Genomic DNA, 12,185 nt, shown 5'->3' with positions numbered 1-12,185 from the left:
TGCTCGAGAGCCGCCATCTTGAAAGTGTGTTCATGCCGTACAGCAAAGAAATAAACCGTTCGTTGGGTAGGCTTGTGAGATGAGGAAGGTCTTGGCAGTGGGGTATGGCGCTCCGTGTTATATTTAGAAAAGGTACATTGCCCGTAGAGATACAACGCTATGCAGAGAGCAATTCTCTGCTGGGAGAAACCGCTGGGGAAGAAGGGAGCAAAAACCACTAAGGCAGGACAGACAGACGTCTTGTATGCTCCTGTTGGATCCTGGGAGAAATCACTGGGGAATAAGGATAGAAGTCAGGACGATACAATCCGCTTTTTTAAATAAATTACTCAGGGAGGGTATGGAGAGGTCAGGACGAGAGTCGGTTCCGGGGCGAAAGCGACAGTTAGAATGGACTGTCGGTTGCAAGAAGGGTGGTTCAACCGTCAGGGGTTAACCACCAAGGGAAATTGTGTGGAGGTCGGGGTGGTCCAGTACTCTCCTGGGAGATAGCACCAGGGGAAGGTGTCACCTTATGAAGGGCTGGAGTGGGGAACAGAGACTTGAACCCCCGTTAATTTCCATTAGTCTCCACCACAGCAAGTAGAACTATAGTAGGTAGCAAGAATAAAAATACAATGTTTTTCATATGGCCAACGTGTGATAAAAAGCAGCTAAGGAAAACTGTTATTTCTATTTACAAATTAAACTTTAAGTAATAACAATGTCCTTACTGTATAAATGAAACCTAAGTCCAGTCTTTACCTCTTCCCTTAGCTTCTCCTAAACTCGGGAGCTGCCAGCACTCCTCCAACTCCTTTAGGAAGGTTGTGTCAATGGGGAGGTATAAAGACACAGTTCCTTTCACCTGGTGAACTCCTAAACATTCTTAAAAATCCATCTTAAAAGTTGCCTCTGCAACGAAATTCTACCTGAGAGTCATAGGAGTTTCTATGACCTACGGAAAGTCTGGCTTCAGTCCCAGCAAGTGGGGAAGTTTTGAGGTGAGGAAACTAGACCTAGGCTCCGATGTGAGCATGCTGGGTATCTTCAGGCCAGTTACGTCCCCCTGTGGACCAGTTAGAGGGGTGGACTTGCTAGGAAATATGCTTAGGTTTCTTCTCCCAAAGCTTGGTCTGAGGAAAAATCTGTGGAAGCCCATTAATGAACACACATTTTTACCAGAGGCATAAGAATTATTGTTAATTTTGTTCATAATGTGATTGTTATAAAGAAAATTTCTTTTTCAGAGATTCATATGGAACCATTTATAGGCATATATTACCTTTAAAAACTTCACTGAGGAGGGATGGATGGATAAAATAAGACTAACAGAATGTTGATAAATGTTGAAACAGGTGATGGGTACCTAGAGTTCACTATAATGTTCTCTCTTCTTTAGTATTTGTGTGAAAATTTCATGGTAAACATTTAACTAAAAAGGAAAGGAATTTTTAAAATCATTTACAAGAAAATATTACCACAACAAAGCAGGTGTGTTAATGGTATTAGATAATACAGATTTCAAAGCAAACAATATTAACAGATATTCTATATTTTAATAAGATGCAAACTATTTAGAATGAAGAGGAAAACAATAGTACTGTAGATGAACTCTAAGGAATTATCCAAAGTGATACCCAGAACAAAATCTAAAACCTCAAATGCATGTATTAAGATACTAGGCAGAGTGAGAAAAAAATAACTAAACTTTATGTGGTACATATACACAATGGAATATTATTCAGCCATAAGAAGAAAACAAATTGTACCATTTGCAACAACATGGATGGAGCTAGAGGATATTATGCTCAGTGAAATAAGCCAGGCGGAGAAAGACAAATACCAAATGATTTCACTCATATGTGGAGTATAAGAACAAAGGAAAACTGAAGGAACAAAACAGCAGCAGAATCACAGAACCCAAGAATGGACTAACAGTTACGAAAGGGAAAGGAACTGGGGAGAATGGGAGGGAAGGGAGGGGTAAGGGCGGGGAAGAAGAAAGGGGGTATTACGATTAGCATGTAAAATGTGGGGGGGGGAGGGCTGTGCAACACAGAGAAGACAAGTAGTGATTCTACATCTTACTATGCTGATGGACAGTGACTGTAATGGGGTTTGTTGGGGGGACTTGGTGAAGGGGGGACCCTAGTAAACATAATGTTCTTCATGTAATTGTAGATTAATGATAACAACAACAATAAAATAACTGAACTTTAATTCAATCACATTATACTAAAGTTCTCTTAAATACTTCCAAAGAAACTGGAAAGGAGGAACTAATATGAACAGTTATTAATAAAATAAGTAGGAAAAGAACAGGTAGAGATAATAAAACCATGAGTTGGTCCTCTGTAGAGAGTGAAAAACTCAAAGAGTTTTTAAGAAAGGTAAAGAAAATAGGGAAGATACAGAAAAATCATTAAAAGGAGAAGAGGACATTACAGAGAGAAAAAATTAAAACTCAAAAGAGAATCTTATTATTATTTTGAGTAATCTGTTTGAAAGCTTTAATGAAATATGAAGTTTTCTAGATGAAGAAACCTAGATGAAGAAATTGCCACAAAAGGAAAGAAAGCTAGATAGGCCAAAAATCATAAAAGAAATTGAATCGGCACCATATGTAAAAAGCAACCCTAAGTGGATTAATGATTCAAAGTAAAAAACATAACTGAAACTGTAGTAAAAAAATCAGCAAATAGCAGTAATAGAAAGACTTGTTAAATAGAACACACAAGAAATATAAAAGATTGATAAATTTGAGTACATTAAAATAAGAACTTTGTTTCATCAGATGACAAGAGAATGAAAAGACAAGTTATCAACTGGGACAGATAAATAGGACACAAGCTGCCCAGAGACTGGTAGCAGGAACAACTCCTAATCATTACATAAAGCATAACGAACCCAATTCATATATGGCAAGAGACATGAACAAGCATTTCATAGAAAAAACTCATGTAACTCAGTAACATGAATATTATAAAAATCATATGAAAAGGTTTTTCAACTTCATTAGTTATTAGGGAAACATAAATCAAGATGATAAAAATTTATATTTGGCAAAATTAAAAGCCTAAGAATTGCAAGTGTTGATGAGAATGTGGAGCAGATTATACTTTGCTGGTGAGATGTTGACTGGTTACAGTCACTTTCGAAATTAGTTTAGTAGTATATCATAATGTTGGACATTTCCATACTCTGTGATTCAGTGAGTCCAGTCCTAAGTATACACTCTAAAGAAACTTGCATGTGTGTTCAGGGAAACAAGTACAAGGATATTTATGTCAGCGCATGGTTCAAAGGAAGAACCTGAAAACAACCCACGTGCCCATCAACAGGTTCAAATGAATGAGCACTAGTGTCATGCAACAATAAGCATATGGTTCTTGGATAAATTGTGTCCCCTCAAAATTCATACCCACCCCAAACCTCAGAATATGACCTTAATTTAGGAATAGGGCCTTTGCAAATATATTAGTTAATTTAAGATGATATCATACTGGATTAGGGTGTGCTTCAAATCCAATGTCTTTATAAAATAAAGGACACAAAGGGACAGATATCAAAGGATATCTTGGTGTTTCCATATTTTTCCTGTTACTAATGATTCTCCTACTTACTGTCTTACTTATGTCTGTTTTCACATGCACAATCTTTAAGATATATATCAAGAAGTGGAATTCTATGTGACACAACCTCAGGTTTTTCTACATAAAGCCAAAATATCTTTAAAGCAGTATACACACATTTCCTCCAGGAAGGAAGGAAGAATTCTGACATTCTAATGGTTGATCATCTATTTTAAATTTCTGTCCATCTACTGGTACAAAATGATACCTTATTGTGGTTTTAATCTGCATTTTATTTTTTAATAATGTGGTCAGACATCTTTCTATGTGTTTACTAGCATTCAAATTCCTTCTTCTGTAAAATCTCCATTCATAACTTTTGCCAATTTTTCTACTGAGTTATTACTGATAGGAATTCTTATTGATTAGGAAGTTTCAAGTGGACAAGTGTGGTAGGAAGAATTCTAAGTGGTCCTAAAGAGTCCCAACTCCTGATGTACTTTCCCTGTATAATCCCCTCCCCTTGACTGTGGTCAGGACTTGTGAATATGATGATATTTTACTCCCATAACTGGGGTCATGTTATATAACAAAGATGAAGAGATTTTGTGAACATAATTAAAGTTCCTAATCAGTTGATCTATGTTGATCAAAATGAAGATTATCCTGGGTGGCCCTGACCTAATCAAGCAATCTTTTAAAAAGGATTTAAAAGGATTTGGGCGGAAACAGTGGGTGGTATCAAGGACTAAGGGCATTGGTCCTACAACTACAAAGAACTAAATTCTGCCAACAGACAGCTTGGAAGAGGATGAATCAACACCTTAGTTCAGCTTCATGGGATCGTAAGCATAGAATGCAACTTGAATGCCCAAAATTTTGACTACAGAAACCGTGAGATAATAAATGATGGTTGATTTGAGCCACTAAGTTTGAGGTAATTTGTTACATAACAATAGAAAACTACTACAGATTGGAGCTCTTGTAAAAACCTACTAAGCTAGTATAAGTAGAAATAGAACTTAATAAATGTAGCTTTGATAATTTCTGGGTAGGAAAATAATCTAGTTTGAAGGCTACACAGCTGTGGAAAAATATCCAAATTCCTCCTCTTAGTTCCTCTAATATTGATATATTCATTCATTTATTCATTCAACAACTATTTACTGAAAATATCTTTGTGCCTGGCACTAAGGATGTAGCTAAGAGCAAAAGATAAAAATGTCTTCATAGAGTTTATAGTCTAGTAGATACATATTATACTTAATGGTAATGCTTTGAAGAAACATAAAGCAGGGGAGAGAGGTAGGAGTAAAGAGGGTGGTCTTGCAATGTCAAATAGAGTGGTCAAGAATATCCTCACTGGGGTGACATTTAGCAAATGCTTTAAGGAAGTGAGGGAATAAGCTAAGAATAACTGGGAAGTGCCTAGACAGAAAGAACAATATATACAGTCTTCTAGGAATAGCAAGGAATCCAGTGTAGTAGGAATAGAGTGAACCAGGAGAAAAGGGATAGAAGATACCGTCAGGGAGGTGATGAGGGGACCAGGTTGTGGAAGGCCTTGTAGATCATTCTAAAGACACCAGCTTTTTTAAAATTAAGGTATTATTGATATACGCTCTTATGAATGTTTCACAGGAAAAACAATGTGGTTACTACATTCACCCATATTATCAAGTCCCCACCAATACCCCATTGCAGTCACTGTCCATCAGTGTAGTAAGAGGCCACAGATTCACTATTTCCCTTCTCTGTGCTACACTGTTTTCCCCGTGACCCCCACACCATGTGTACTAAACATAATACCCCTCAATCCCCTTCTCCCTCCCTCCCCACCCGCCCTCCCACACCCCTCCCCTTTGGTAACTGTTAGTCCCTTCTTGGACTCTGTGAGTCTGCTGCTGTTTTGTTCCTTCAGTTTTGCTTCATTGTTATACTCCACAAATGAGTGGCATTTGTCTTTCTCCACCTGGCTTATTTAATGAGCATAATATCCTCCGGCTCCATCCATGTTGTTGCAAATGGTAGGATTTGTTTCTTTCTTATGGCTGAAAAGTATTCCATTGCATATATGCACCACTTCTTCTTTATCCATTCATCTACTGATGGACACTTAGGTTGCTTCCATATCTTGCCTATTGTAAATAGTACTGTGATAAACATAGGGGTACATACGTCTTTTTGAATCTGAGAAGTTGTATTCTTTGGGTAAATTCCTAGGAGTGGGATTCCCGGGTCAAATGGTATTTCTATTTTTAGTTTTTGGAGGAACCTCCATATTGCTTTCCACAATGGTTGGACTAGTTTACATTCCCACCAGCAGTGTAGGAAGGTTCCCCTTTCTCTGCATCCTCACCAGCATTTGTTGTTCCTAGTCTTTTCTATGTTGGCCATCTTAATGGTGTGAGGTGATATCTCATTGTGGTTTTAAGTTGCATTTCCCTGATGATTAGCGATATGGAGCATCTTTTCATGTGCCTCTTGGCCATCTGAATTTCTTCTTTGGAGAAATGTCTCTTCATATCCTCTGTCCATTTTTTAATCAGATTATTTGCTTTTTGGGTGTTGAGGCATGTGAGTTCTTTCTATAATTTGGATGTTAACCCCTTGTCAGATATGTCGTTTACAAATATATTCTCCCATACTGTAGGATGCCTTTTTGTTCTGCTGATGGTGTGAGGACACCAGATTTTAATGTGAGGGAGAGGCTGGGGAGGATATTGAGAAGAAGAGTGACATCATCCCACTCACTTTTTAAAAACAGGATCCCTTTTGCTGAATTTTAACAATTGATAATAGGAGGGCAAAAGAAAAAGCAAGAAGATCCATTGGAAAGATTCTGCAATAGCCCAGATTGCCTACCACCCCTTCTACCTCCATTGTACACAGTTTGCATTGCTAACAAAGATATGGGATGTAACAGGTAGGACCATGGCCTCTGATGTGTCTGACAGCTGAATAACCTCTTTGGCACTCATCAGAATCTATTTCACATGTCTTTATTGTGCATACCCATCTTCTCTGAATCAATGGTATCTGACCTTGAGGGGAGTTTCTGGTTACCACCTTTGGGATGTGGGTCCCACAGTGTAGTAAATCCCTTGAATGTAAGGTGTGCAAAATGTGCTAGGAGGCCAGGAAGCATAACAAATCCCCACTACAGTCTTTCCCTTGGTCACTCAGCATCAGCATGTACTTTCCTTACAAACATAAAAAAATGTACAAGGAAATAAACAAAATGTTCCCTCAGCTAATGCAAATGTGACTTGTACAGGTCAAAAGTGCAGTCTCCAAAAGAGTGGATCCAAGATAACATTAGTGCATCTAGCTCCTCATTTAGAATTTCTAGGTGATGGTTATTCATTTTCTGGTTCTGTCACAACCCCACCTTCATGTTCTATATCTTGTGGAGTAATTGGTGAAGATATCTTTGAACAATATGCCCCTTATAAAACAATAGGAGAATAGGTGACAGGGAATAAATAATTAGCTAAGATATTATGAATTTATAACAAAATAAAAATCTGTAATATTTTAAGTATATATATAATATTTATAATACTTATTACAAATATTTATGTAACATTTTAAATCTTATGAATCTATATAAGAAAGAAAATAGAGGTAGAGTCAATAACTTTTTAAAACTCCACCTAGAAAGTCTGTTACCTGCCTTTTGGGTAGCAGGAAACATTTCTTTGTGCAAATCAGAATTAATCATTAAACACTGAACCCCCTTTGTATCACATTCACCCAGTGATTTGAGGACACCAAAATGGCTAGGTGGCATTTTCAATTTCTAATTCAGTGGAATTACTGTTCTGTCCTTTGATGGAATAGGTCCTTCCTGAACATTGACTTCCAAACCATCAAAGCCCAGGGTGGTAATTATTTAAATAAAAGGGAACCAATATTTGGGTAGTAGATCATTATATTTAATACTAGTAAGTGCTATCCCTATTTCTGTTGGGTACCAAGGCCCTAAAACCCACAATATACTGGTCCTGAAGAAACCAGGTACTGGATGTGAGGACAATACCCAGCTTCACAATATATGGTCTTCCAGATGGTACTCTCATTCAGTTTTTAATAGGCCACCATAGAGTTCTAAAAATGATGAAGCTTGTGGGTGATCATTTTCGTAAGAATGTCAGGGAATTTTAATCTGCAAGGCATATCTCCCCCAATAAGGAAAACAAATCATTGTCTCTTCCATAATGGAAGGAATCTAGCTATCTGCAGATTATTTGTTGTATAAGAAAAGCTACCCTGGCTTAGTTTGTAGCAGATAAAAGTATTCATTACTGGGGATTGACCAAGAGAGAGCCATTCTGATGGGATAAGAAGAAAGCAGAAACATGACCGACGTGAAGGACCATATTACTGTGGGTGAGGAAAATACCAGGTAGAAGGGGCAAGTGTGACTGAAGAAGCTTCAAGTGCAAGAACAGCAAAACAGGAGAAACCAGTAAGAACACATGCATGAAACAATAAGCACAGAAATATACAGAATACTTTAAGTATACTTTAAGTATACTTTAAATATACAGAATACTTTAAGTAACTGACAAGAAAATAATGTCTATTGGCATGTCTTCTTTAAAAGGTAGAACATTCTAGATCTATGCTGTCCAATAGAGTAGCCCCTAGCAATTATGTGACTACTGTAACTGCGCACCTACAATGTGGTTAGTCCAAAATGAGATGTCCTGCATGTATAAAAAGCATATTAGCATTTGAAGACTTTATAGAGTATCTCATTAGTTTTATATTAATTCCATGTTGAAATAATATTTTGGATATGTTATATTAAATACACAATTAAAATTAATTGCACTTTAACTTCTTAAATAGCACTACTAAAAAAATGTAAATCACCTGTGGCTCACATTGTATTTCCACTGGAGCACTGTTTAGACACTAACAATTTGAAGAGGGTTTTCAAAAGGCAGTTAAAGTATACTCACATACTTGTCTTCTTCCTTTAGGAGGAAGATAAACGTACTGAGTGTCTTTAAGTGTTGTTAGAAAGTTTTGATTTAATTTTGCAGGTCAGAAAAATAGGGGCAAGCACTAAAATTTATTGGGGGCAATACTGCTTCCTAGGGGTTTCTGAAAATTCATGGGATGTTTCTGTTGTAACATTGGGAATACCACTAACATTTAGTGGATAGACATGTTAAGTGCTAGGAGTCTGCTAAAACTTGGAAGAATTGTCCTATGTCCTAGATATCTTTTGAATGCCTCAGTGAATATCATTAAAGTCAGGGATTCTCAATGGGGGTGAAATCACTCCATGGGCAGAGAGTTTAACATTTTTGGACAACTGCTCTCATTAAATGGGTAGGAGCCACAGATGGAGGCCTGCAATGCAAAATGTCCTGTATAATGAAGAATTCTGCCACACCATGATTTTTGAATATCCTGATGGATATTTAAATAGGTGAAAACCTACTAATTATCCAAGTGTCTAGGCTGTTTTACATATAAACACAAAGCATTTTTATATGGTTTTAATGCATCCCAAATTTTCCAGGTTTGTAAATACCATGGAAGTTGCAACAAAGTTGCACTTCATATTCACAACTTTCTCACGAGTTTTGTCCTTTTGGAAAACTCACATCACCAGTGGCAACACTGTTGGTGGTATTTGCATCTCCCATGTATGTGTGGAAGTCTGCATTTGCAGCTGCTATGTTTATGGTAATTATATGTAAGAATATGTTAGTTCCTTCAGGCAATAAAGTGAGCCAAATGAATTCTTTGGCTTCCCAGTGTATGTAAGAGTTATGTTTATAATATACTGTAGTCTATTAAGTGCAACAACATTATGTCTAAAAAAAAACAATGTACAAACCTTAATTTAAAAATACTTTATCGCTAAAAAGTGCTAACACGTGAATTTTCACAGTCATAACAGCTCACCATAAGAAACATAATAATAATGAAAAAGCTTGTAGTGAGAATTATCAAAATGCAACACAGGGACATGAAGTGAGCAAATGCTGTTGAAAAAAATGGCACTGCCAGACTTACGTGACACAGAGTTGTCACAAACCTTCCATTTGTAAAAAGACACAATATCTGTGAAGTTCAATAAAGCAAAGCATAATAAAATGAGGTATGCTGATAGCAATTTTTTTTCTTTTCTCCAGGTGTATGCTGATAGCAATTTTTAATGAAAGTAATATTACTAGAAAGGCTAGTCCCTAATATGACCAAAGCTTAGGCAATGTACTGCTCAGTGAAAGGCTGAAGCCATTTTCACTGACATCAGGAAAGAGATGAGGACATCAACATCTATCAGATGTTAAACACAGTGTTAGAACGGAAACCAATAGAATAAAGTAACTGACATAAACACTGGCAAGGAAGAGTCAAAAATTATTTCTATTTCAATCATGTATTTGCATATCTGGATAATCCACACTCTTGGAAAATATTATTTGGTATGATAACTAAATATAAAATACAGATATAAAAATTAACACCATTTTCTTTATTAGCCATTATCAGTTAAAAATAAAATTTAAAAATATATCTAATTCCCAAAGTCATAAATCACAGGAATAAATCTGATCAAGAAAGCAACAGAATTCATATGAAAAACTACAAATTTTATGAAAGGGAATATTTTAAGATCTGAAAAATGAGTGTAAAAGACTATGTTCCTGAATGAAAAGAATATAATAAATATGTCAGTTAAGGTAAACATATGATATAATTCCAAGCAGGACATTCATATAGAAGAAGAAATACCTGAAATTAGGCACAAAAAGAAAAAATTGTGCTGGGGTGCTTGCTTACCACATATGAAAATATTGCGTATTTTGGTTACTGAAATACTTCAAATTTTGAATTTAAATTGTGCAAATAAACATTATTCATTGCAGCTCTTTATAGAGTTGTGTACAAAAACACAATAGACAAATCTAGAAGTTGGGGCTGGATCCTATCTTTTGAAAATTATTGTGTTTTCTTATATTTTGGATATGTAGACCCTGGATATATCACCGAAGCCAGTTAGGTCCTGGGCAATCTGGGTAAATTATCTAATATGGTAGTAATATTCTAATACAGTCCTAGGTTTGATTTCTTCATTACTATTTAGGATTTTTATACCTCTCTTTGTAAATGTAAAAATCCCTTACATTGGCCTTCAGTGTTAATTTATATACTCTGTATTAGTTTGTTAGGGCTGCCATAGCAAATACTATAGAGTGGACGGCTTAAACAATAGAATTTATTTCCTCATAGCTCTGGGTACTAGAAGTTCCAGATCAAGGTTTGGTTTCTTCTGAGGTTTCTCTCCTTGGCTTGCTGATGACCACCGTATTGCTGTGACACCGTATTGCTGTGCTGAAAGTCTCTCTCCTTTGTGCAGGTGAATCCCTGGAGTCTCTATGTGTGGCCAAATTTCTTTTTCTTATAAGGATACCAATCAGATTGGGTTAGGACCTATACCAAGGGACTTATTTTAATTAATTACCTCTTCTACAGCCCTATCTCCAAACACAGTCACATTCTGAGGTATTGGGGATTAGGGTTTGAACATACAAATTTTTTTGGGGGGACATAACTCAGATCCTACCATACTCTCTGTCCCACTTAAGTATCAGAGTTTTATTGAACTTCTATATAAATTTGTAAGCATTCTATTTTTTTTTCAGGCCCTGGAAGAATTTATATAGCATATGAATTACTTGAAAGACTGGCATGCTGTGTTCTTAAAAACACCTGCACTTTGGGGGAACTTTAAGGGTTTAGATCTTTAAGTATTTAAACATTTTCTCCTGTTGGTTAGGTTTTATTCAAGTCTTCTACCTGAATAAACTTAGGTTATTTCCCTAGAAAATGATTCATTTCCTGTATATCAGAGATTCTCCACTGGGGGCGATTTTGCCTCTTCCACCCACCCCAGGGGACATTTGACAATATCGAGATAATCTTGTCACAGTTGAAAAGAAGGGGATGATACTGGCATATAGTGGGCAGAGGTCAGGGATGCTGCTAAACATCCTATGCTACGCAGGGCAGCTCCTCACAAAACTATCTAGCCCAAGGGTCAAATACAGTGACAACCAAGTGGGAAAACCCCACTCTAGATGTTCAGATTAATTGGTATGTAGTAGTAAGTAAGTGTATTTAAGAACTCTCCACTTATGTGTTTATATTAAAATTCCTTATTCATAATGCTTTTATGTCTTAAGTTTTTCTTTTCTTTTTTTTCTTGAACACATTCATAGTTTGACTTCCAGAAAGAATACTTCTGCATTATGTACTGAGTCTAAACTTGTTATTTTGACTCTATTTAATTTTTACTTTTATTCTTATCTTCTCGTTTTAGAAATTATTTTGCTTTCCACCTTCCTGTTTTACATAGTTTATTTTTTATTAAATTATATGCATGTACCAAAGGACATTTTTTTATATGTATAACTTTGGTTACATTACACAGCATTTGCTATATAGTACTCTCAGTATCCTTCATTACTAAAGATTTTGTACTTTTTTAATTTTAATTTCCTCCTTGAATTACCAAGTTGATAACGGTATTTTGTTTTAGCACAACATTTTACTTGATTTATACTTTTATGGCCTTTCTGTCAAAAAGGTGTTTTTTTTTTT

Source organism: Manis javanica, chromosome 17 (assembly GCF_040802235.1).
Source record: "Manis javanica isolate MJ-LG chromosome 17, MJ_LKY, whole genome shotgun sequence".
NCBI lineage: Eukaryota > Metazoa > Chordata > Mammalia > Pholidota > Manidae > Manis > Manis javanica.
This window is presented reverse-complemented; position numbering follows the sequence as displayed.